The sequence below is a fragment of the Ovis canadensis genome, chromosome 3 (assembly GCF_042477335.2).
Source record: "Ovis canadensis isolate MfBH-ARS-UI-01 breed Bighorn chromosome 3, ARS-UI_OviCan_v2, whole genome shotgun sequence".
In the NCBI taxonomy this organism is placed as follows: domain Eukaryota; kingdom Metazoa; phylum Chordata; class Mammalia; order Artiodactyla; family Bovidae; genus Ovis; species Ovis canadensis.
Window position 1 is genome coordinate 60,914,671 of NC_091247.1, and position 25,765 is coordinate 60,940,435.

At 46.2% G+C, this 25,765-nt stretch overlaps 1 protein-coding gene across 1 annotated transcript in view; it reads left to right on the forward strand.

Moving 5' to 3' along the window:
* Window positions 1-25,765, forward strand: part of NCK2 (NCK adaptor protein 2) — a 117,819-nt gene that overhangs the window by 63,320 nt on the left and 28,734 nt on the right. The window contains exon 2 of the mRNA XM_069583211.1: window positions 3,374-3,551. The gene's annotated coding sequence lies outside the window, so the exon portion shown is untranslated. The remainder of the gene's footprint in view (window positions 1-3,373; window positions 3,552-25,765) is intronic.

The following is a 25,765-nucleotide window of genomic DNA, read 5'->3' on the forward strand; positions in this document are numbered from 1 at the left end:
AGTGGTGGACACTTGAATGGCCACGTCCACTGAGGTTCGGAGGAAACCGCCCAGGTGGCCCAGAAAAGCAGCCGGGGCAGGCTCCGTGGGGCACCCGAAGTTCAGGTGGGGCTGGGACAGCTGATTCGGGTTTCTGGAGGCCAGGCCCGTGGGGACAGGCAGGGCTGCTGGTTGGCAGCCACCTGACCTGAGCACTGTCCCTGGCTGAATGCCCCCCCGAGACTGGGGAGAACCCCAGGTTGGGCCCAGGCTTTTCAAAACACAGTTGAGAAAAAGAAAACCTCAGTATTGCAGAGAATTCAGATAGTCCTTTGGTTTTGCCGTGATAGAATGATCGGGGTCCAGATCATTGTGGAGAAAGGGGTGCATTTAGTATTTGTGTTAATTTCCTTCTACTCTGTCCTCATCTCTTTAATTCCTATGGGGAGATGCAAGTGATGCTTGTGGGGAAATGCCTTTAAAGACAAGCATGTACTGTCTCCTCCTGCCTGAGCAGGCTGTGAAATGTCCTCCAATGACCACCTTGGCCCCAGAGACCTTAAACCTGGCAGTGCTGCCACTCAGAGGTGGTTTTCTACAAAGTGTATGCTTTTCTGGTGGATTCTATCACAGATTGTACTGAAGACCTGATCTGAAGTGCTTGTCCTTAACAGAGGCTTTGAATAGTCCACGTTAAATGCGGCAATGGGTGGACTTCATGGAAACCCAGCAAGGGAGCAGCTTGGTCTCTGTGTTCACTTCTGAGGAAGGTGTGTGGTTCGTGCACTGACGCTTGGTCAGTGAGATGCTTTCCTTGAAGAAAACACCACCCCTCCATCTCACACACTCAGATCTCAGATGACCAGGCCATCTTTGCGTTTGTTCAGCTGCGCCTGACTTTGCGACCCCATGGACTGCAGCACTGCGGGCTCCTCCAGTGTCTCCTGGAGTTGGCTCAAATTCATGTCCACTGAGTCAGTGATGCCATCCAACCATCTCATCCTCTGCTACCCCCTTCTCCTCCTGCCCTCTGTCTTTCCCAGGGAGGCTCTGGTTGGAACCCCGTCATTGGCTCAGATCCTGGGCATCCACCTGGATGGCCACAGCGAGTGTCAGAGGACAAGACTTCCAGACCCAGGCCGTGACGCTGGTGAACTGGGCGGGAAGATAAATTCTCTGGCACCAGGCTTGCTGCTGGTGTGGTAGGTTCAGCTTTGGAGGCTTGTGTTCCTCACTCCAAGCCTGCTAAGGAGAATTTCTGCCTCTCTGAGAACATTAAGTCCTGTGGCCAAGTGAATATTAGTATCTATCCCAGGAGGTCATTGGGAAGATTAAATCACACACACACATATTCATACACTTTGAGAGCACTGTGCACACTGAGGGCAACTCAGACAGCCCCCCAGACGCCCAAGGGCCTTGGCTTGAGCTCTGACTCCAGGCACATTCCCTTTTCAATGAAAACTTTAAAGCTACAACTTATGTCCAGAAGAACCCCTGAAAATACTAATACAGAGGTGGTGTTTGCAGACACTGCTGTGTTTAGCCAGTGGGTTTCTCCAGTAAGTGGCATGTGTCAGGCCCACAGTGAGAAATCAGAATCCTTGGTCAGGACTGGAGTCCAGATAGCAAAGCATCTGTTTTCTGTCTTGTTTCTGAAAACACTCAGCAAAGAGAAGGCCGCCATCCTGGTGCGCCTCTAAGATCTCGTCCAGGTCTCGTATCCCTGGTGTGTCTGGGCCAGGGAGAAGCCCAGCACCTTTGCCTTGGGTTAAATCATACATTAAAACAAAACAAAACACAAATCATTCAAGCCCTTAAAATAATGCCAGAGAATGCATAAGTGTAATTCATTTTTTAATCAACATTTATGAACTTACCTTATAACATTTTTATGAACACCTTCCCTGAATTATCCTTTTCTATTTGACTAAAATAGAACTCGACTCTTCTATGGGATGTTTAATAATGTTGTGAGTCATCATCATGGTTTGATGAATTAATAGATCTAGTACAAGTGAATGGTCAGGACAGATCCCTTCAGGGTTTGAAGCATAATTAAAGATGCCAGTGAACCCCCTTGGAGTCCACGGTGCCTCAGGGTCCCCTCAAAGGACAAATCAGGACTGAAAATAGGTACCCAGATGTGGGGGCCATGAGGCCAAGTCCCATGGCCAGGAGGGAGGGGGTTGCGGGTCCCCTCTGTCGGCCCCTCCTCTGTAATTTCAGGATGCTGTCTTCAGATTCCTGTAGCGATATTTTCTTTTTAAAAAAATTTATTGGAGTCTAGCTGATGTACAGGCACCCCACTCTAGTACTCTTGCCTGGAAAATCCCATGGACAGAGGAGCCTGCTGGGCTGCAGTACATGGGGTCGCTAAGAGTCAGACACGACTGAGCAACTTCACTTTCACTTTTCACTTTCATGCATTGGAGAAGGAAATGGCAACCCACTCCAGTGTTCTTGCCTGGAGAATCCCAGGGACGGGGGAGCCTGGTGGGCTGCCGGCTGTGGGGTCGCACAGAGTCGAACACAACTGAAGTGACTTAGCAGCAGCAGCAGCTAGTGTGCAATGTTGTGTTAGTTTCCGTTGTACAGCAAAGTGACTCAGTCATGCATACGACATATACATACAGTATAGCCTCTCTTTTTCAGATTCTTTTCCCATATATGTCATTAGAGTATTGAGTAGAGTTCCTTGTGCTATACAGTAGGTCCTTGTTAGCTATCTATTTTATATATAGTAGTGAGAGAGAGTGTGTGTGTATTCTTGCCGATAAGGACGAAGCTGTGGGTCTGGCGGGGCCTTTCTCAGTGAATGGTCCGCGCAGGAGATGAAATCTCTACGTGATATCCATGCTCTGCAATTCTTCTCCCTAATTAGGCTCCCAGACGGGCTTTTTGAATTTCCACTTGGCAGCTGCTCTTTTGTTTTTAGCAGGCTTGGAGGGCGTGGGCGGCTGTGTTGTAGGGAGGGGGCTGGAAGAGATCTGGGAGCTTGGGTCCCTCGGTTATCCCCCAGGGGGTCCACACCTACCCTCTGCCTCCACGTTGACCCAGGGTCTGGAAAGTAGAGCAGGGCAAAGAAGGTTTTGTTTGGGTCGAGGTCAGTAAATATAAAGCACATTTTTTCCTGGGGTCAATTAAAAATATTTGGAGAAGGAAATGGCAACCCACTCCAGTATTCTTGCCTGAGAAATCCCATGGACAGAGGAGCCTAGCAGGCTACAGTCCATGGGGTCGCAAGGAGTTGGGCACAACTGAGTGACTGAACGACAACAACAAGTGAAAGTATTGGTTTCAGGCAAACAAAAAATCAGTTATTTCTCAAGCAGTAACTTAAAATCCAACAAGCTAGCTGCCCTGGTAAACCGTGTTTTCTGTCTCTTTTCAGATTTCCTGCGTTCCTTTCCTTCGAGCAACTTCCTGGATCGCCACTCTCTGCTGAGATTTTAATTAGATAGAATTTGGAGAACTCCAGCAGCCTGGTGACTTCAGGTGCAGTCAGCTGAGGAACTCACCCTTTGAGGAGCTCTCTGTTGTGTGTCACCTCTTGTAACTGGGTGCTGAAGGTGAGTGTGGCTTTCCACCTGAGACAGGCAGGAGGAGTGACTGATTTCGCCTTAGATGCCCATGTTGTGCCGGCAGTACGCTTTACGTTAATAAAACGGCAATAAATGTAGCTCTGATTTGTTGAGCCTTGTCAAATGTAAGTTGCCAAGGGATGTGGTTCAGAAATTAGACTCACTGTTCCTGCTTTGGTGCATGTTAGCAGCAGGTAAGCTGGGAGGCAGGACCGTGGGTGCCTCCAACCTGTGAGATGCCCTGTGCCTGAGCTCCTGGCTGGAGAGGTAGTCTTGTGTCTGTAGGAGATGGGCCTTCTCTGTGTCATGTGGGATGGGTGTCTGGAATATGTAGGAGCTGTCTTCAGGGTGAGCTCCATCTCGTGAGGCTTCATCTTAGCTTGGATGCTGGGAAGATAAGGTTGCATCAGAACATCAAATGGATAAGGATTCCGAAGGAGGGTTTATATGTTCCTATGAGAAATCTTCTCCTGTGTTAAAATTATATTTGTGACACAGCATATGGCTTGAGATTCAGGGCTCCTGGAATGACAGGCACTGGACAAAAGAATGTCTCTACAATAGGCATTTCTCAGCCCTAACATGATTTTGGACCATTTGATTTAGATGATACAAGATGCTGGCTGGCAGTCAGTTCCTCTGGGGTCCTGGCTCTGACTGCGCAATAAAGTGCTCTATGAGAAGGTCCAGTTCACCTTCACAGTGTTGTCTCCTAAGTGGAGGTTTGTTGTTGTTCACTCAGTCAGTCGTGTCCAGCTGTTTGCAACCCCGTAGACTGCAGCACACCAGGCTCCCCTGTCTTTTCACCATCTCCCGGAATTTGCTTAAACTCATGTCCATTGAGTTGGTGATACCATCCAACATCTCATCCTTTGTCACCCTCTTCTTTTGCCTTCCATCTTTCCCAGCATCAGAGTCTTTTCCAGTGAGTTAGCTTTTCTCATCAGGCCAAAATATTGGGAGTTTAAACTTCAGCATCAGTCCTTCCAGTGAATATTCAGAATTGATTTTCTTTAGGCTTGACTGGGCTTCCCTGGTGGCTTAGATGGTAAAGAATCTGCCTGCAATGCAGGAGACCTGGGTTCAGTCCTTGGGTTGGGAAGATCCCCTGGAGGAGGGCACGGCAACCCATTCCAGTTGAACATAACTGAAGTGAATAAGCACAGAACAGGACTGACTGCTTTGATTCTCCTTGCTGTCCAAGGGGCTCTCAAGAGTCTTCTCCAGCACCACAATTTGAAAGCATCAGTTCTGCAGTGCTCAGCCTTCCCTGTGGTCCAGTGCTCACATCTCTACATGACTACTGGGAAAACCATAGCTTTGACAGTACAGACCTTTGTCAGCAAACTGATGTCTCTGCTTTTTAACACACTGTCTAGGTTTGTGGAGGAATAACACCCAATTTATGAGCTTTCCTTTCAAGTCTTATTTTGCTTCTATTATTCACAAATTCTTTTATACTATTCTTTTTTTTAAAAAAATTTGTTTTACATTAGAGAATATAATTGATTTGCAATGTTGTGTTTCAGGTGTACAGCAAAGTGATTCAGTCTTATATAAATACACACATACACTTTTTCAAATTCTTTTCCTTTTTAGGTTATTACAGAATATTGAGTAAAGTTCCCTGTGCTATACAGTAGGTCCTTGTTAATAATCTATTTTTATATTAAGTAGTGTATTCATGTCAACCCCAAACTCCTAATGTATTTCTCCCCCTGACCTTTCCTCTTTGGTAATCATAAATTTGGCTTTAAACTATTCTTGAACCCGTGACTTTAGATGACAAAATCTCTTGGTTTGAGTGTTTTTTATATTTCTTCAGTTCAGTTCAGTTGCTCATCATGTCCGGCTCTGCAACCCCATGAATTGCAGCACGCCAGGCCTCCCTGTCCATCACCAACTCCGGAGTTCACTCAGACTCACGTCCATCGAGTCACTGATGCCATCCAGCCATCTCATCCTCTGTCGTCCCCTTCTTCTCCTGCCCCCAGTCCCTCCCAGCATCAAAGTCTTTTCCAATGAGTCAATTCTTCGCATGAGGCGTCCAAAGTATTGGCGTTTCAGCTTTAGCATCATTCCTTCCAAAGAAATCCCAGGGTTGATCTCCTTCAGAATGGAATGGTTGGCTCTCTTTGCAGTCCAAGGGACTCTCAAGAGTCTTCTCCAACACCTCAGTTATATTTCTTGCTTTAATATAAATTAGAATTTTCTTTCATTTGGTCTAAAACTGCTATTTGTAAATCAGGTTTTTCTCCTCAACCCCCTTTTTGTTTTTGAACCACCTGGATTTCAGTTATGTTCCCCTTTGATGTGTGGCCAGCAGAAGGGCATGGAGTCAATATGTCGTGTTTCTTAGAGTAAGAAGTTGAATTCTGCTTTACTATTTCCTTGGAGCGAGTGACTCTCCCACCTGTTTGGGGAAGAGGCAGGACATCCATTGTGATTTCCAGGTCAGGTCCTGATTTGGAATTGAGAACCTGGAGCTCATCTCAGCAGCTGATCCAAGCCCTCCTCCTTTCTGTGTCCCCTTAAGTGACCCCGAGATTCCCCTTTCCCCACAAGATGTTGCTGGCTGTCTCTGGCTTTACATCCTCCTGGGCAGTGAACAGTCCCTCCCGGGTTTCTCTTCCAGACGTTATGTGAGTGGATGTCACTGGGTGTTTCATGTCCAATCCTGGGAGATTTCCTTTTCATAAAAAAATCTTAGCTATGACCGCTCAAGTTTTTAAATAGTCGTTGAAGGGAAACCTCTTAAAACTTGTTCATTTGTAAGTATAGTCATATATCAATCGGTTAGTTAGATTTCATGCGAATATAAGCTGGAAATTAGTGTAAATCCTTGAATCTGGTCAACAGAATTCATTAGTGATTCATCAGTAATGGAGTCTTGACATGACTTCTTTAAAAGCTTGGTCATAGGTGACATTAGCAGACTCTAAGTGACCGTCAGGATCCTCTTCCACAAGGTCATAAGTCAGGGGGAAATCACAGGCTTAACTGAGGAAGTGTTGATGTGTTCTGCATAAGTGCCCAGCGAGAGTCTGTTATCATCACGCAAACAAGAGGTGATGCCCGGTGGACAGTTATATGCAGATTATCATGGAAAGATACTTACAAAAATATTTGTATGCATGTAATTTTAAATAGACTTTTAAGTTTATGACAGACACAGCAAAACTATGATTTTCTTATTAAAAATTGCTTTTGTGGTTTTGAAAACTGTCCAGTGGGAAAATCAGTAGATCTGTCCTTTCACGTAATAAATATTGACTGTGAGCACAGCTGGATTCTAGGCTACTGTTCCCTGCTGTGACTGTTTTAGCAGCTACAAAAATAGATGGAATACAGTTGTTCCAGGGTCTTTTTCTCGTGGCCTTGTGAGATGGGGTGTGACCTTGACAGCTCTGCTTTCTGGATGACCGCTATGTCAGGTTCTTAGAACAAGTCTCGAGTGCCCAAGGCTTGTGAATTTTACAGAAGGGGACTTGGAACAGGGGCATCATGGGTCTTAAGGCACAGGACTGCTGCTGCTGCTGATTAGTTGCTAAGTCATGCTGGACTCTTTGCAACCCCATGGACTGTAGCCTGCCAGCCTCCTTTGTCCATGGGCTTCTCCAGGCAAGAATATTGGAGTGGGTTGCCATTTCCTACTCCTGGGGGTCTTCTGACTCAAGGATCAAGCCCACTTACATGGCAGGCAAATTCTTTACCCTTGAGCCACCTGGGAAGCCCATGGTAATCAGTCTGCACATCATTTAAGCAGTAACAGGTGGGGACTGGCATATGCTATTCGGTCAGTGGTCTTTGATGTGCCAGCGGGAAAGGTGACGGTTTGGTCAGCCTGTCACTTGCCTTGTCCTAGAGAGAAAGAAAACAGTGCCAGCCTGGTAAGGTGCTAAGTGAGGAGTCAGCCTTGGAAACATTTCCACATTACTGGGCACCCCAGTTTGGTCTCAGCTAGCCTTCCCTGGGGCTGGACTGAAGGGAGCAGTCTTGAGGAGGGAAGTCAGCTGCATCTCTGGGTGACCTGAGGACGCCCCCGAGTCCCCTGTATCCAGGGCCTGTAGTCCCTGCGCTGTATTCTTTTCCCTTGGACCATCTCTCCCATTTTGAAATTAAGGAGCCAGGTCCTGAGAACTCCCTGGCCTTGACTTTGCCTGATTTGAGGGGAGTGGAGATCATGGGAGGAGTGTGGAGACAAACCCCTTCCATTTCCACTGGAGTGAACGTAACAATGTAGAGTCTGCCCTTAATTATTCCCTGGATAACTCAGCATTGACAGTGACTCACTGTTGTTGGAGGCTGGCTGGTGTTTCCTGGAGATGGAGGGGGTCAGTAGTTCGTATGCTGTGCTGAAGATTGTTTGAAAATCTACTTGAGGACTTTTTCAGGAGAGCAGTCTAATGGGTGGAAGGACGTGGGTGTTTTGCGGGAAAACGGTGTGTAGATGACAAGACGTATGGGTACAGAAAGGTAATCCAGACTGGATTTCATGCTGTGGCAGTTGCTGATGTGAATACCCGAGGTGTAAATGTTAGCATAGGCATCATTGTACTGACCTTTTCTGTTATCCTTTTAGTCTTTATTTCATTTATTTTTTCTCTGATTACTATCCTTCCTTCTACTAACTGTGGGCTTCACTTGGTCTTCTTTTTCTGGTTCCTTGAGGTGTAAAGTTTTCTTTATTTGGATCTTGGTTCTTTTTAATGTGGGTTTTTATTACTCTGAACTTCCCTGCTAGAACTTCTTTTAATGCATCCCATTAGTTTTGGTCTATTGTGTTTCCATTTTAATTTGTCTCAAGATTTTTTTTTTTATTGAAATAGACTGGATTTACAATGTTATATTATTTTCACAGGTACAACATCGTGATCAATGTTTTTTATGCATCGGAAAGTGAAAGCAAAAGTCGCTCAGTCAGTCCAACTCTTTGCAACCCCCATGGGCTATACAGTCCATGGAATTCTCCAGGCCAGAATATTGGAGTGGGTAGCCGTTCCCTTCTTCAGGGGAATCTTCCCAATCCAGGGATGGAACCCAGGTCTCCCGCATTGCAGGCAGATTCTTTACCAGCTGAGCCCCAAGGGAAGCCCAAGAATGCTAGAGTGGGTAGCCTATCCCTTCTACAGCAGATCTTCCCAACCCAGGAATCAAACCAGGGTCCCCTGCATTGCAGGCAAATTGTTTACCAACTGAGCTATCAGGGGAGCCCTTTATACATTGTACTCCATTTAAAATCATTACAAAATTATGGCTATATTTTCTTGTGCTATAAAATACATCCTTGTTGCTTATTCATGGTAGTTTGTGTCTCTTAATGTCTCATATATTTTTTTATTTCTTCTTTGACCCATTGGTTGTTCAGTAACATGCTATTTAATTTTCTCTTTTGTTGTTGTTGTTATTTTATTATTATTATTATTTTTTTTTTTTTTACTTTACAATATTGTATTGGTTTTGCCATACATCAATATGAATCTGCCACAGGTGTTCCCAATCCTGAACCCCCTCCCACCTCCCTCCCCATACCATCCCCTGGGTCATCCCAGTGCACCAACCCCAAACATCCTGTATCCTGCATCGGCCTAGACTGGCAATTCGTTTCTTATATGATATTATACATGTTTCAATGCCATTCTCCCAAATCATCCCACCTTCTCCCTCTCCCACAGAGTCCAGAAGACTGTTCTATACGTCTGTGTCTCTTTTGCTGTCTAGCATACAGGGTTATCATTACCATCTTTCTAAATTCCATATATGGGAATACCAGACCACCTGACCTGCCTCTTGAGAAATCTGTATGCAAGTCAAGAAGCAGCAGTTAGAACTGGATATGGAACAACAGACTGGTTCCAAATTGGAAAAGGAGTATGTCAAAGCTGTATATTGTTACCCTGCTTATTTAACTTCTATGCAGAGTACATCATGAGAAACACTGGACTGGAAGAAACACAAGCTGGAATCAAGATTGCCGGGAGAAATATCAATAACCTCAGATATGCAGATGATACCAGATGACACCACCCTTATGACAGAAAGTGAAGAGGAACTAGAAAGCCTCTTGATGAAAGTGAAAGAGGAGAGTGAAAAAGTTGGCTTAAAGCTCAACATTCAGAAAACGAAGATCATAGCATCTGGTCCCATCACTTCATGGGAAATAGATGGAGAAACAGTGGAAACAGTGTCAGACTTCATTTTTGGGGGGCTCCAAAATCACTGTGGATGGTGATTGCAGCCATGAAATTAAAAGACGCTTACTCCTTGGAAGAAAAGTTATGACCAACCTAGATAGCATATTCAAAAGCAGAGAGATTACTTTGCCGACTAAGGTCCGTCTAGTCAAGGCTATGGTTTTTCCATTGGTCATGTATAGATGTGAGAGTTGGACTCTGAAGGAGGCTGAGCACTGAAGAATTGATGCTTTTGAACTGTGGTATTGGAGAAGACTCTTGAGAGTCCCTTGGACTGCAAGGAGACCCAACCAGTCCATTCTGAAGGAGATCAACCCTGGGATTTCTTTGGAAGGAATGATGCTGAAGCTGAAACTCCAGTACTTTGGCCATCTCATGCGAAGAGTTGACTCATAGGAAAAGACTCTGATGCTGGGAGGGATTGGGGGCAGGAGGAGAAGGGGATGACAGAGGATGAGATGGCTGGATGGCATCACGGACTCGATGGGCATGAGTCTGAGTGCACTCCGGGAGTTGGTGATGGACAGGGAGACCTGGCGTGCTGTGATTCATGGAGTTGCAAAGAGTCGGACATGACTGAGAGACTGAACTGACTGATACTGTATTGGTGTTTTTCTTTCTGGCTTACTTCACTCTGTATAATCAGCTCCAGTTTCATCCACCTCATTAGAACTGATTCAAATGTATTTTTTTAATGGCTGAGTAATACTCCATTGTGCATATGTACCACAGCTTTCTTATCCATTCATCTGCTGATGGACATCTAGGTTGCTTCCATGTCCTGGCTATTATAAACAGTGCTGCGATGAACATTGGGGTACATGTGTCTCTTTCAGTTCTGGTTTCCTTGGTGTGTATGCCCAGCAGTGGGATTGCTGGGTCATAAGGCAGTTCTGTTTCCAGTTTTTTAAGGAATCTCCACACTGTTCTCCATAGTAGCTGTACTAGTTTGCATTCCCACCAACAGTGTAAGAAGGTTCCCTTTTCTCCACACCCTCTCCTTGAATTTTCCAATTTTCTTCTTTTAACTGATTATTGTGATGGGAAGAGATGTAATTTCATTTTTAATTTTATTAATACTTGTTTCTGGCCTAACATATGATACTGTGTATCCTGGAGAATGTTCCATGTGTGCTTCATAAAAATATGTATTCTGCCTGCCCCTGTTGGATGAAATGCTTTGTCAATGTCAAGTCCATCTGGTCTAGTGTGTAGTTTAAGTACAAATTTTCTTACTGATTTTCTGTCCGGATGATCTATCCATTGTTGAAAGTGGTATATTGAAGTGCCCTACTATTACTATATTGTTGTCTATTTCTCCAATATTTGCTTGAAATATTTGTTGTTGTTCAGTCACTAAGTCATGTCCAACTCTTTGTGACCCCACGGACTGTAGCACTCCAAGCTTCTCTGTCCTTCACTATCTCCCAGAGTCTGCTCAAATTCATGTCCATTGAGTCAGTGATACCATCTCATTCTCTGTTGCCTCCTTCTCCTGTTGCCCTCAATCTTTCCCAGCATCAGAGTCTTTTGCAATGAGTCGACTCTTGGAAATAGGGGCTGAAGTATTGGAGCTTCAGCTTCAGCATCAGTCCTTTCAATGAATATTCAAGGTTGGTTTCCTTTAGGACTGACTGGTTTGATCTCCTTGCAGTCCAAGGGACTCTCAAGAATCTTCTCTAGCACCACAATTTGAAAGCATCAGGGGTTACTCAGTGTCTAGGGTTGGCTGTAGCCTTTGATGTTCTAGTAGATGTACTGGCTAGAGCTGCAGTAATTGGTTTAAATAATTGCCCAGTAAGTACTGAATGTTGCTTAAAAAAATGATTGTAGTATTGATTCTACCACAGTTAACCTACTTGTGAATCAGTGGAGGCAGATGTAAGGTACCAGGCAGTTACCAGGGGCTTGACTCAGGCTTGGCCCCTCCAGGCCACTATCTGTGGCTGAAATACAGGTCTTATTACCCCCTATTGCATAGGCAGAGACACTGAGAAAAGATGGTTCCCAGGGTCTCAGAGTGGAACTCACACAGCAGTGTTCTGCCCTGCCCGTGGTCCACTGCTTCCAAGCTGGTATTCCTTCTGCTTCCTTCCACATCCCACAGAAGTGTCATGGCGGAGACTGGTATCTGAGTGCCTTCTTAAACCAGGGACCCCTCACTACTCTGAGAGATGAAACAACTTGGCCACAACCCAGTGCTCATAGGACAAAGTGGGCTGCGCGCCCATGTCTTTCTGACCCAAAGCCTTTCATTCTTGCTCGACAGTGAATTTTATTTATTTTCCCTTGCAAAATCTCCAGCAACAAAGGTTGATTTGGAAACCAGTCCCTTTGGAATCTCAAGCAATGCGTGAAGGAAGCCTTTGGAAGGGGTTGAGGGTGGGAGCCAAGACCTGAACCCCGCAGAGGCTTCGTTCCTCCCGAGACCCCAGGGCCAGCTCAGTATCAGACCTGCACTTGTGTCCATTTCAGGTGTCACTGTGTGTTTGTGGCTCCCAGTTGACCATCTGACCTCTGAGAGAAGTCATTTGTGGAGGCAGAGGGACCTCCTACCCTTCCTATGTGTGTGATCATCCCATGTGTCCCCTGTGTTTTCCATAGTACCTGTGTCAAGAGCAAAGCCACAGAAAATCAAGATTGATCATTTCTTTGTGCAACCATGAAATCATCCTTTTCTGCTGGTTGAGGCAATGGTCAAAGCTTAGGCAAGCATTTCCCTTTTCTGTCACAGCCAGCATGCCCCATCAGTGTGACTTGTTCGAAGGCTGGACACAGATTGTTGCTGTTCAGTCTCTAAATCATATCTGACTCTTTGCAGCTTCATGGACTGCATCTTGCCAGGCTTCTCTGTCTTCCACCGTCTCCCGGAGTTTGCTCAGACTCACATCCATTGAGTCAGTGATGCCATCCAACCATCTCTTCCTCTGCTGTCCCCTTCTCCTCCTGCCCTCCATCTTTCTCACCATCAGGGTCATTTCCAGTGAGTCAGCTCTTCACATCAAAGGTGGCCAAATTAAAAACACAAAAAGCAAACCATTGCCTCTGCCACCCCCATTCTTTTCCTTAGGAAAGATTATAGAAATGAATTCATAGCTTTGCAGTCATGTCTTCACTATTCTCTGAATTGTACCTTATAGTTTGCAAATGAATTTTCATATAAATTCTAAGATCAGGTGATGTGGCTCTCTCCTCCCATTTTATAAAAGGTGGAGAAGAGCCTGAAGAGTTCACTTTATTTGCCAGGATAGCCCAGCAGATGGTGACGCCTGACTCAGGGCTGCATGGGGGCTATGGGGGTGCTGACCACCCACACGCTGTCTTGGTCTCAGTGTCCCTGGACCATGTGTGTACAATTCTAAGAAACAGGCCGCTCCAGCCACTTGGAGCTTTAAATAGAGCGCTGCTGCACTTGAGGTTCCAAAATTAGGAGAGGTGAAGAGTTTTTCTTGGCATCCTTCCTCCAGAAAAGCAAAAACATATTCGTCCTGTGTCTGTGTGTGTTGCCAGGTAGTGGTGTTAGCTTTTCAAAAGCAAACTAGACCTCGAATGGGTAAATCTTTTGGAGGTCATGGATGTGTTTATTACCTTGTTTGGGGGATCAAGGGTGTATGCATATGTCCAAGCTCATCCATCTATACATATTCAATACGTGTCACTTCTAAGTGAACGTCAGTAAAGCTGAGAAATGCTGAACTGCATGGCAGGATGAGAATTCCTGTATGGACCACCTGCAGTGTGTGCCAGTTTGGAGTTGTTTTTTTTCCCCCCCTACACTTATTCTGAAGTGTAGAAAACTGCAATGGGCAGCCTGGTGGTCCAGGAACACAGTTGGAGGGTCACTGGTGGCTCTGGGGGTCCTACCTTCTCCTGTTGCTGACTTGTCTCAGTGCAGAGTGGAAAGGCACCTTGAGTTTTAGGTTTCTGCTGATCAGAATCAACTTTGCTGTTGGCTGTTATGGAAACTGTTTGGTTCCAAGATGTTGAGATGGTTATAAAATCATATTGAGTGGTATGGTATGAATCGAGTAACTGGTATGAAAGGTATGAATAAAGGGTATGAGTAACTGAAACCATGAAAGATCAGTTTAAGGGGAGCGGTTTTTGGTGTTGTGTTAACGAGCAACACAGTAGCAGAAGCAATTTTGAATGGAGGCCAGTAGCCCTCAGTCCTTGCTGATGGGGGTGACCGTGTCTACCTGCTGGTCCCCAACTGGGGGCCAACTCTGCATCTCACTGTGAAATGACATCTGCCTTCTGAGCCTCTCGGAGTCGACTTTGACAGTCACATTGACACGTGAATTGATGGAGTTGGTGGAGGCTCTCTGGCCTGCCCTGACTCTCCCACCTGTGTGCAGACCTCCCCAGGCACAAGTGAGCAGGCCATGGTCAGGGGCAGCCCAGGGCAGCCCCCAGCTCACCTGGGGAAGTGGAATGCTTCATCCACAGGGGGCGTTTCTGTAGAATGCTGCTTTCTTTCTGGCACCCCCCTACACCCCCAACCCCGCCGTTCAGGACTCGGGAAATGAGTGGGAAATGCAGGGAATCTGAGGACCGGCCTCCTCTGGCCCCCAGTCAGCCTCGCTTTGGTTGGAGGGATTGGGCACGAAGAGCTTGTGCTCTTAACCTGAGTTCTTACGGTAGATTTTGTGATGTGTACAGAGACAACAGCTTGCCAACAAAGGTCTAGATAGTCAAAGCTAATGGTTTTTCCAGGGGTCGTGTACAGATGTGAGGGTTGGGCCATAGAGAAAGCTGAGTGCTGAAGAACTGACACTTTCGAACTGTGCTTCTGGAGAAGACTCTTGAGAGTCCCTTGGTCAGCAAGGAGATCAAACCAGTCAATCCTACAGGAAATCAACCCTGAATATTCATTGGAAGGACTGATGCTAAACTCTAATACTTTGGTCACCTGACAGGAGGAGCTGACTCATTGGAAAAGACCCTGATGCTGGCAAAGATGGGGGCAGGAGGAGAAGGGGACAACAGAGGATGAAATGGTTGGATGGCATCACCAACTCAATGGACATAAGTGACTGTCGTGTCTGACTCTTTGCGACCCCATGGACTTAATTACTAAACAATAACAGCAACAAGCAACTCAGTGTCAAAAATACATATAACCCAAGAAAAACAGGGACCAAAGATCAAAATGGATATTTGGCACCCACCCCTAGGTGTGGTGGGCTTCTCTGGTGGCTCAGACAGTAAGGAATGGTCTGCCATTGCAGGAGACTCGGGTTCAGTCCCTGGGTCGGGAAGATCCCCTGGAGAAGGGAATGACTACCTACTCCAGTTTTCTTGCCTGGAAAATGCTATGGACAGAGGAGCCTGGCTAGCTTCAGCCCATGGGGTTGCAAAGAGACAGACACGACAGCGACTGACACTTGCACTTTTTCAAAGCCCCTCTTTAACTGTCAGAAGCAGGGTTGCTCTGGACCGAGCACAATTTCTGTGCTGTGGATGAGGCGTGGAGATGCCTGCTGGTACTGTGTCAGCATCCAGCTTTCCATCCAACCCCACATCATCTTCCCAGGCAGAACTGCCTTCCTCCTGTCCTGGCACAATAGGAGAATCTCCACTGCCTCCCAGCCTCCCTGAGGCTCACGTCATCGACCTGGCCCATTTCTGTCCATCTAGTGTTAAAAGGCATCCCCCTGTGGTCTTGGATCATGGATGCAGTGAGCTTTTCTGAGTTGATTCATCATCTATGCTGTGTCCTTCTGGACAATGAATGACTTTGTCTCCACTTGCTTTCAATTGAGTTGTTGTTCTGTTGCTTCTTGAACTGCAGGACTCTTTATATATTCTGGGAACCGGTCCTTTGTCATTATATGTACTGGTTTCTTTACAGGTATCCTATTTTTTTAAATATTTTTTTGATGTGGACCATTCTTTGAGGTCTTTATTGAATTTGCTGCAGTATTGCTTCTGTTTTATGTTTTGGTTTTTTAGCCTCAGAAGCATGTGGGAATCATAGTTCCCCAACAAGGGATCAAACCTGTACCCCTTGCATTAGAAAGTGAAGTCTTAACCACTGGACCATCAAGGAAGTCCCAATTTCATCATATTTTTTCTATTTCTTTATTTTTAATTGGAAGATAATTGCTTTACAACATTGTGTTGCTTTCTGCCACACATCAGTGTGAGTCAGCCATAGGAATGCATTTATTCCCTCCCTCTTGAGCCTCTGTGTCCACCTCCATCCCCATCCCAGCCCTATAGATTGTCACTGGGTGGAGCTCCCTGTGCCACACAACACATTCCCCCTGGCGTCTGTTTTATGTGTGGTGGTGTATACGTTTCCATGCTACTCTTTCCGTTGGTCCCACCCTCTCCCTCCCCCACTGTGTCCACAAGTCTGTTCTCTGTCTGTGTCTCCCTTGCTGCCCTGCAAATAGGCTCATCAGTGCCATCTTTCTAGAGTCCATATACATGGGTTAATATACGATTTTTTAATCTTTCTGACTTATTTCACTCTGTATAATAGGCTCTCAGTTCGTCTACTTCATTAAAATTGACTCAAATGCGCTCCTTTTTATAGCTAATATTTCATTGTATATATGCATGCCACTATTTCTTTATCCATTCATCTGTTGATGGACATCAGGTTGCTTCCTTGTCCTAGCTATTGTAAACAGTGTTTCAGTGAACACTGAGGTACATGTGTCTTTTTCAATTATGGTTTCCTCAGGGTATGTGCCCCGTAGTGGGATTGCTGGGTCATATAGTAGTTTTATTCCTAGGTTTTTTTAAGGAATCTCCTCCAATCTACATCCATAGTGGCTGTATCAATTTGTATTCCAACCAACAGTGCAAGAGGGTTCCCTTTTCTCCACACCCTCTCCAGCGTTTATTTGTAGATCTTTTTGATGATGGCCATTCTGACCGGAACAAAGTGATAACCTCATTGTAGTTCTGATTTGCTTTTCTCTAATAATGAATGATGTTGAGCATCTTTTCAAGTGTTCATTAGCCATCTGTAGGTCTTCTTTGGAGCAATGTCTGTTTAGATCATCTGCCCACTTTTTGATTGGGTTGTTTGTTTTTTCTGGTATTGAGCTGCATGAGCTGCTTATATATTTTGGAGACTAATTCTTTGTCAGTTGTCTCATTTGCTATCATTTTCTCCCATTCTGAGGGTAGCCTTTTCACCTTGTTTATAGTTTCTTTTGCTGTGCAAAAGCTTTGAAGTTTAATTAGGTCCCGTTTGTTTATTTTTGTTATAATTTCCATTACTCTAGGAGGATCTTGCTGTGATTTATGTTCTATATTTTCCTCTAAGAGTCTTATAGTTTCTGGCCTTACATTTAGGTCTTTAATCCATTTTGAGTTTCTCTTTGTGTATGGTGTCAGGAAGTATTCTAATTTCATTCTTTTATACGTAGCTGTCCAGTTTTCCCAGAGAAGGCAATGGCACCCCACTCCAGTACTCTTGCCTGGAAAATCCCATGGACAGAGGAGCCTGGTGGGCTGTAGTCCATGGGGTCGCTAAGAGTTGGACACGGCTGAGTGACTTCACTTTCACTTTTTACTCCCATGCATTGGGGAAGGAAATGGCAACCCACTCCAGTGTCTTGCTTGGAGAATCCCAGGGATGGGGGAGCCTGGTGGGCTGCCGTCTATGGGGTCACACAGAGTCGGACACGACTGAAGCGACTTAGCAACAGCAGTCCAGTTTTCCCAGCACCACTTATTGAAGAGGCTATCTTTGCCCCATTGTACATTCTTGCCTCCTTTGCCAAAGATAAGGTGGTATCCATAGATGTGTGGGTTTATCCCTGGGCTATCTATCTTCTTCCGTTGGTCTGTATTTCTGTTTTTGTGCCAGTACCATATAGTCTGAATCAGGAAGGTTGATTCCTCCAGCTCCATTCTTCTTTCTCAAGATTGCTTTGGCTGTTCAGGATCTTTTGCGTTTCCATACAAATTGCCAGTTTCATCATATTTTGATCTGGGAGGATTCAATTCAGTTCAGTTTAGTCGCTCAGTCGTGTCTGACTCTGCAACCCCATGAATCGCAGCACGCCAGGCCTCTCTGTCCATCACCAACTCCCAGAGTGCACTCAGACTCATGTCCATCAAGTCAGTGATGCCATCCTGCCATCTCATCCTCTGTCGTCCCCTTCTCCTCCTGCCCTCAATCCCTCCCGGCATCAGAGTCTCTTCCAGTGAGTCAACTCTTCACATGAGGTGGCCAAAGTACTGGAGTTTCAGCTTTAGCATCATTCCTTCCAAAGAAATCCCAGGGCTGATCTCCTTCAGAATGTATTGGTTGGGTCTCCTTGCAGTCCAAGGGACTCTCAAGAGTCTTCTCCAACACCACAGTTCAAAAGCATCAATTCTTCAGCGCTCAGCTTTCTTCACAGTCCACCTCTCACATCCATGCATGACCATAGGAGAAACCATAGCCTTGACTAGTCGGACCCTTGTTGGTAAAATAATGTCTCTGCTTTTCAATATGCTATCTAGATTGGTCATAACTTTTCTTCCAAGGAGTAAGTGAAGTGAAGTGAAGTTGCTTAGTCGTGTCCGACTCTTTACGACCCCATGGACTGTAGCCTACCAGGCTCCTCTGTCCATGGGATTTTCCAGGCAATAGTCCTGGAGTGGATTGCCATTTCCTTCTCCAGGGGATCTTCCCGACACAGGGATCGAACCCGGGTCTCCCACATTGTAGAGACGCTTCACCGTCTGAGCCACCAGGGAAGTCCAAGGAGTAAAGCGTCTTTTAATTTTATGGCTGCAGTCACCATCTGCAGTGATTTTGGAGCCCCCCAAAATAATGTCTGACACTGTTTCCACTGTTTCCCCATTGATTTCCCATGAAGTGATGTGACCAGATGCCATGATCTTCATTTTCTGAATGTTGAGCTTTAAGCCAACTTTTTCACTCTCCACTTTCACTTTCATTGAGAGACTTTTTAGTTCTTCTTCACTTTCTGCCATAATGGTGGTGTCATCTGCATATCTGAGGTTATTGATATTTCTCCCGGCAATCTTGATTCCAGCTTGTGCTTCTTCCAGCCCAGCGTTTCTCATGATGTACTCCAGCAAAATGCAGCCACTGCTCCTTAACTTGGACGAGGGGTATCTCCTCACCGCCGCCCCTCCCGACCCTGAACGTGGAATAGCTCCTCTAGGCCCTCCGGTGTCCGCGCAGCCACCCCTGGGAGGACTGGTAATTCCCATTAGAGAATCGAGATTTATTTGAACTAGAATGATCTTTTACTGTGCCAGCTATGCATACCACTATTTATACACTTTAGTGCTTTCCTATAAAAGGGAGTCTTATATTCTTACAGCTCTGCTGGAAGGATTATGTGTATGCTTTGTGTTGCTTCAGTGTTCAACATCCTGTTTTTAAATTTGGGAACTGTTAAAGATAAATGCAAAGTTTTTGAATCATTTTATTGACAGGCACATCTCCAGGTCTGAGACAGTGCCTCCTCAGGAGTTTAATGAGCTTTGCTACACTTTCATCTTTCCTTTTCTCTTGCTGCTCTCATCAGTTGTCAGAAAAATTTAGAATTTCGCCCTTCGTTATTGATCTGTATTTCATGAATATTTATGTATATTCTGTGTACTTTTCCCCTTTTACTCAATCAAAGTAGCTGAATGACACAAAATTTTAAATTTTAATTGAAATTATTCCATGGCTTCCTTCATGAATGAAGAGCCCTTATTATGTAGAATAACAATGACGGTATCAAAGGTGAATGTGAAAGTATGTGTTAGTCATTCAGTTGTGTCTGACTCTCTGCAACCCCACGGACTGTGTAGTCTACCAGGCTCCTCTGTCCATGGGATTTCCCAGGCAAGAGTACTGGAGTGGGTTGCCATCCCCTTCTCCAGGGGATCTTCCCTACGCAGGGATCAGACCTGGGTCTCCTGCATTGCAGGCAGATTCTTTACCACCAAGCCACCAGGGAAGTCCCTATCTAAGGTGAGATTGTTTTAAATAAAGTTCCTTAATTGTGAACCCAGCTGCACATCAGGACTTGAGCACAGGAAGTAGCATCTCAGTGTCTTGTGTCCATGAGAAGTCTGGTGGTGGAGGCCACACAGCTGCTGGCAAAGAGCACCCGTGCTGCTGTTCACATGCTCGCTGGGTACCCAGGCTCAGGCCCTTCTAAGTGCTCAGTTTATGAGGAGACACAATCCTTGTTTGCGAGGAATCTTATTCAGCGAAAAAGCAGACAATAAAAATGTACGTGAGGTCCCAGTACGTGCCAGGGAGAGAGGAAGGAGAGCAGGAAAATGTGTGTGTGTTGGGGGGGAGTAGCTGTGGATGCAGCGGTTCTTTCAGATGAGGGGGGGCGGAGACTTGGTTTCATCAGGGGGCGCTGTGAATTTGGGAAGGGGGGAGAGGGGCAGGGGAGGCAAGAGGAGCAGGGAGCGTGAGCTTGGAGGAAGAGCTGGCCTCAGATCGCGTTCTTCTGTGATAGGAAGGTGCGAGGCTTGAACGGAGGAGATACAACCTACCATCCCTCCGTTTAGGAGCATCACAGGCCACTGCCAGAGAGGCAGGCTGTGAGGGCGGAGACTGACCAGTGGGGGAGAAAAAACTGTGTGGTCTGGGCCCAGGTGGGGCTGGCTTGGAGCTGGGCAGTGGAGGGTCCGACGGAGGTAAGATTTGAGAAATATTTTGAAGGTGAACTGACGACTTTGCTGATGAAATGAATGGAGCAAGAGACATGCCAAGATTTTTGCCTTGTGGGCACCTGGACAGATGCTCATCTTATGCTCATGGACTCAGAGGAGGCCTGGGGAGACAGAGAGGGTGGATTTTGTGGTCACTCTTTAATTGGTTTTCTTTTGCTGTGGTTTGGTGTAAATGGTGAAGAGTTCTGTTTGGGTGAGTTGGAGAACAGTTGGAGTGTCTCAGATGTGGGGGAGGAGTCCGCATCTGTCGGAGCATGTGGAGCATTCAGGTGGAGGTGTCTCAGAGGTGGAGGAGGAGTCCACGTCTGGGGGGGGCAGGGCTGGAGGCCACACTTGGAGCAGCTTGTTTAGAGAGGGGGCAAAAGGATGGAGTTGAAGCCCCCAGACAGCCTAGATCGGAAGCATGAGGAGGGGCCTGTAAGAGAGGAGGAGAGGAAGTGGAGCAGGGCTGGGTGCTCCAGGGAATGGAGCGGAGGGCGCCCCTTCAATGGCTAATGGACAGTGTCTGCTGTCAGCAGGCAGGAAAGACAATCCAGGAGAGAGAGGAATGACCCAGCCAAGAGAAATGGGAGTGACCACAGGACGGGTTCCTTCATGAAGAGCAGGGTGGGCCCCGTTCAGCGCAGATGAGGCTTTCCTTCCCCGGGGTCACCTGCGTCACCTGAGGTTACCTGTTTCATCTGTTCGCTGGGTGGGAGAGCCCGTTATATGCTGACAGTGGCTGCTGAGGCTGCAGCCGCCCGGCCTAATGGGAAGGTCAAGGAAAGACGCTGATGATTCAAGGTTAATATGCACCTGCCTCATCACCCTTCTTCAGAATGATTGATCTAGCCAGCCTCAAAGAAGACCAGGGTCATAAACAGCTTTAAAATGTTGCCAGTCCCATTGTGTAATATAAACCTTACATGGATGAAATATGATTTATTGACTTCAAAACAGAGACAAAAGGACCAACAAAACAAATATAATATTTTACCTCTGGCATATTAACCTGTAATTTCAGAACAATACCTGTGTGCACACATAGATATAGACATATCCAAATATAGAGCTATGAGCAGATAATTGGAGAGCAACTGGTAAGAAGAGACTGACTACATGGGGGAAAAAAATTCATCCTTACCTTGATTTTCAACATACATTCTGAATTAGTCCAGTAAGGTAATCTACTTCAATATGGGTCTTAAGGCTTTTTCTTTATAAGAGCTCATGCCTTCAATGTGGTCAACCAATTATTATAGAAATTCACTCAAATAGAGGTTTTCAGTATGACAACCCACTCCAGTATACTTTCCTGGAGAATCCCATGGACAGAGGAGCTTGGAGGGCTACAGTCCATGGGGTCACAAAGTCAGACATGACTTAGCAACTAAACAAGTAGGAAGAATATTAGCCTGGCCCCCAAAGATGTCCGCATCCTCCTCCTTGGAAACCTGTGAATATGTCAGGCTATGTGGGGAAACACGGGGGAAAGGAGGTTACTGATCAGCTCATCTTGGGGGAACACCCTTGCAGGCCTTTGTGACCACAGAGGCCCTGTGAGCAGGAGAGGAGGCTGAAGAATAAGAGAGGAACCTGCCTGGACCAGGGCAGTGCCCAGAAGCTGGAAGACGTAAGGACCATTCTTCCCTGGACCCTCCAGAGGGAACATGGCCCTGCCCATACCTTGACTCAGCCCCAGTGAGACCCAGCTGGGACTTCTGCCCCACAGAACTGTAAGGGAATGTTGGGCTGTTTCAAGCCGCTAAGTCTATGCAAGTGCCTACAGCAGCCCACGGAAAAAGAATGCCATGAGTAACCATGCCACGGTCAGTCCAAACAAAAATAACACTTTCATTGTTTTCTCTCATTTATCACACTGTTTTCCTCCCTTTGTTTATTTTGCAAATACTTTAAAATAGTACACTTGCTTTAAGGAGACCCACTCAGAGAAACGGTGTCAGAAGCAACTTTAAAAGACCTTATAAATTCTTTACTAAAGTTTCAGGTTTATTAAAGTTTCAGATTGCATGGTAGATAAGACTTACCAGATGCCAACTCATTTGACAGGAGTTGGCAGGAGCTTGTGGTGCCCTGAGGGGAACAGAAAGGCCAGTTGGTGGCTTTCTGCAAGCGTATCACTAATTACAGCTGCTAGACTTCAACTTCAAGTAGGACACGATATGGAATCTCATGTTGCTCCAGCTCTCAGCAAGTTAATTAAGCCATGATGAGAGTCAAGGTATTACTGCTTCCCTAAGGCACAAAAATACACTACATGTAAAAGAGAAAATAAACAACAGAACGGGCTTGGCACGCCTTCCTCCATGGGGAGGGGCACATGGTCAAAGATTGTTGTTTTTAGTTGCTAAATTGTGTCCAACTCTGTGACCCCATGCAGCGTAGCCCGCCATGCACAGACTCCTCTGTCCATGGGATTCTCCAGGCAAGAATAGTGGAGTAGGTTGTTATTTCCTCCTCCAAGGGATCTTCCTGACCCAGGGATCGGAACCCATGTCTCCTGCCTTGGCAGGCGAATTCTTTACTGCCAAGTCACCAGGGAAGCCCAGTCATAGGAGGAGCTGCTAGCATCCCCCTGGTGCCCATGGGGCTGCTTCCTAACTGTGAGCTCATCCCAGCTCTGCAGTCACCCTGTGAAGCAGGGACGATGGATCTACAGAGACACTGAATGAATGATGAAACTGGGGCTTAGAGATGTAAGATAACCTGTCCACGTCCACAGGCTGGAAAGTGCCTGAGCCAGGATTCAAACCGACGAGAAGGGTCTCATCCCAAAGCCTGAGCGCCCCGCACTGTCCTCTTACATGCTAGAGTACTGGGCAGGAGATTTTGGCAGCCTGGCCCCCTGGCACTAACCATCAGTGCTATACCATGCACAGTGCTTTCATGCTGACTGTGATTCCCGTTCTGAGTCTGTGTGTGGGCAGGGGGCTCAGAGCTGTTTTCACAAACTCCTGGAGGAGGTGTTCTTCTTGCCCCACACGACAGAAGGGCAGCTGGGCTGAGGTGCACAGCCGACTCCAGCCCAGGCCTGTATGACATGAAACCTCGCCCCTTAATCACGACATCACTGGGCTGTTTCCAGGGGTCTGGATACCTCCTGAAGCGAGGCAGTTACTGCTGTCTTGTCCTACAGAATGAGAGGAAGGCCAGGGGGATGCACAGAAGGCCCAGCTAAGCATTGACCCCAGATTATTGTTTTTTATGTTAATTTTTATTTGCTTGGCTGCACTGGGTCTTAGTTGTGGGGTCTTTGGATCTTCATTGTAGCAGGCGGGGTCTTTAGTTGCAGCATGTGAACTCAGGTTGCTGCATATGGGATCTAGCTCCCCATCCAGGGATCAAACCTTTTACAGTGGGCAAGAAATCTTAGCCACTGGACCACCTAGGAAATCCTGAACCCCAGACTCTTTATTCAGGTTTTTTGTTTGTAGTTATGAGTGGTTCAGCTTGGCCCCCGAGACCCCTTTGGGAGTGTCCGTGAGCATTTTGGGGTATTGGTTGTTCTGAGAATTATGTAATCCAGCCCTAAAGCAGCAAGCTGCAGTTAACAGGCTCTTTTTTAGAGAGTCCCAGAATAGGACTGATATTATTTTAGGAGTTAGTGACAACTGCCGGGCCAAGAAAGTTTTATAACTATTCCAGTCTGTTTGGGGTTTTTTTGTTTTTTTTTTTTTTAAATCTTCTTCCACCCAAGACTTGAAAAAGCAGCTTAGCATGTTAGATTTTCTGAGTTTCTTTAATTCAGTATAAAATAGGGTTTTTCTTGCTAATCTGTATCGCTAACTGTTAAAAGTGTATGACTGGTCGCATGACATGAAACATGGCCTGGCTGCAGAATATTAACTTTGTGGCTCTTCTTTCTGTTGGCTATAGGTGGGTGAATATTAGCTTAGTGAATGAAGGCAAAAATTTGATTTTCCTGACCTGCCCAAGCTGGAGGGGTAAATGTACACTATGCTTTGTATCTGACCTCTGTAAGTCCTAGACCACATCAGCGTCCCATTTCTGACATAAAATTTCTGAGGTCAATTAGAAGGTACTTCCTCAGACTTTCTTCTGTTATGGCTTTTCTGTATTAGGAATTTAAGTCACTTTGTACATCTGGTTTATATTGGGGGATAATCTTAATTCAGTGCCAGCCTCTTCTTGTTACACAGTTCATCCTACACTCATATCAGACTTCTCATCACTGGAAGGACTGGCTCCTCTTGGCCTCCTGGAGCAGTTTCCCAGGACCTTGGGTGGAACCCCTACTCTTGCCCCCCTACCCTTACCAACAGCTCCCTCCAGGGTGGCCGTCCAGCCGCCAGTCTCTACAGCCTGAATGGCCAAAGGAAGGCAAAGTGGGGTCTGTGGCCTGGGTGCTGGTGGGCGGGGTGGGTAGACCTGTGCACTGACTGTGATTGGTTGTCGATGGGGGTGTGTGGCTATTGTTGTGGTTGTTGATGGGGGAGTGTGGTCATTGGGGTGAGGTGGTTGTTGATGGAGAGCTGTGATTGCTAGCGTGAGGTGGTGGTTGATGGTGGGCTCTGATCACTCACCCAAGAAGTGATCACAGGACCACAACCCTGGGCTCAAGTCCTGGCTCTGCTGTTCAGCAAGTCACTGAATCTCTGATTGTCCCTCTCTTTAAAATTTGCACTTCCCCAAGAGGTGGGTGTTTGGAGATTAAATGAGCACCCCGTGCACGCTAGTGTCCTCCCCTAGACTAAGCACTCACTTCAACAGTCCCTGCTCCAGACCCAGGAGGAGCACCTTCAAGGAGGGCTGTTGGAGTCACCTGAGGCCCGTGAAATGCTAGGGACGTTCAGCCCCCACTCCTGGGGGTCCCAGGTGCCCGAGGAGGTTGGAGTCAGGCACAGCATGTTCTAGGCTCCTTTCCCTGTGATTGTCAACCTGCACTGAAACCTACCATGCCAGCCAGAGCCTAACTTACCAGCTTTTTCACGAAGTTAAATTGTGCAGAAAATTTATAGATTGCTTTGATTGGTCTTGAATGATGTGCTGTTCTTGTTAAAATCTCTCTTTAAAACAACTGTAATTTGAGACACAAACCTGGTATCCCAATAAAATACTGTCTGAACCTCATTCCTTTTACTGCTCGGGCCCCTCCCCTCATGACTGAAAAAAGAGAAACGACCTCCATGACCTTCAAAAATCAAGCCTGACAGTGAGTTCAGTACATATGGAGACACCCATGGACTTGAGATTTTCTGAAAGTAGATAACAGTATTGCCTACAGTTTAGAAATGAGCTTTGTGTAAACTGTCTCCCTGGATATTGTGTACATTATGTGTAAGGTTTATTCATCATCGCCTCCTTCCCCAAAGGTTTGTTATC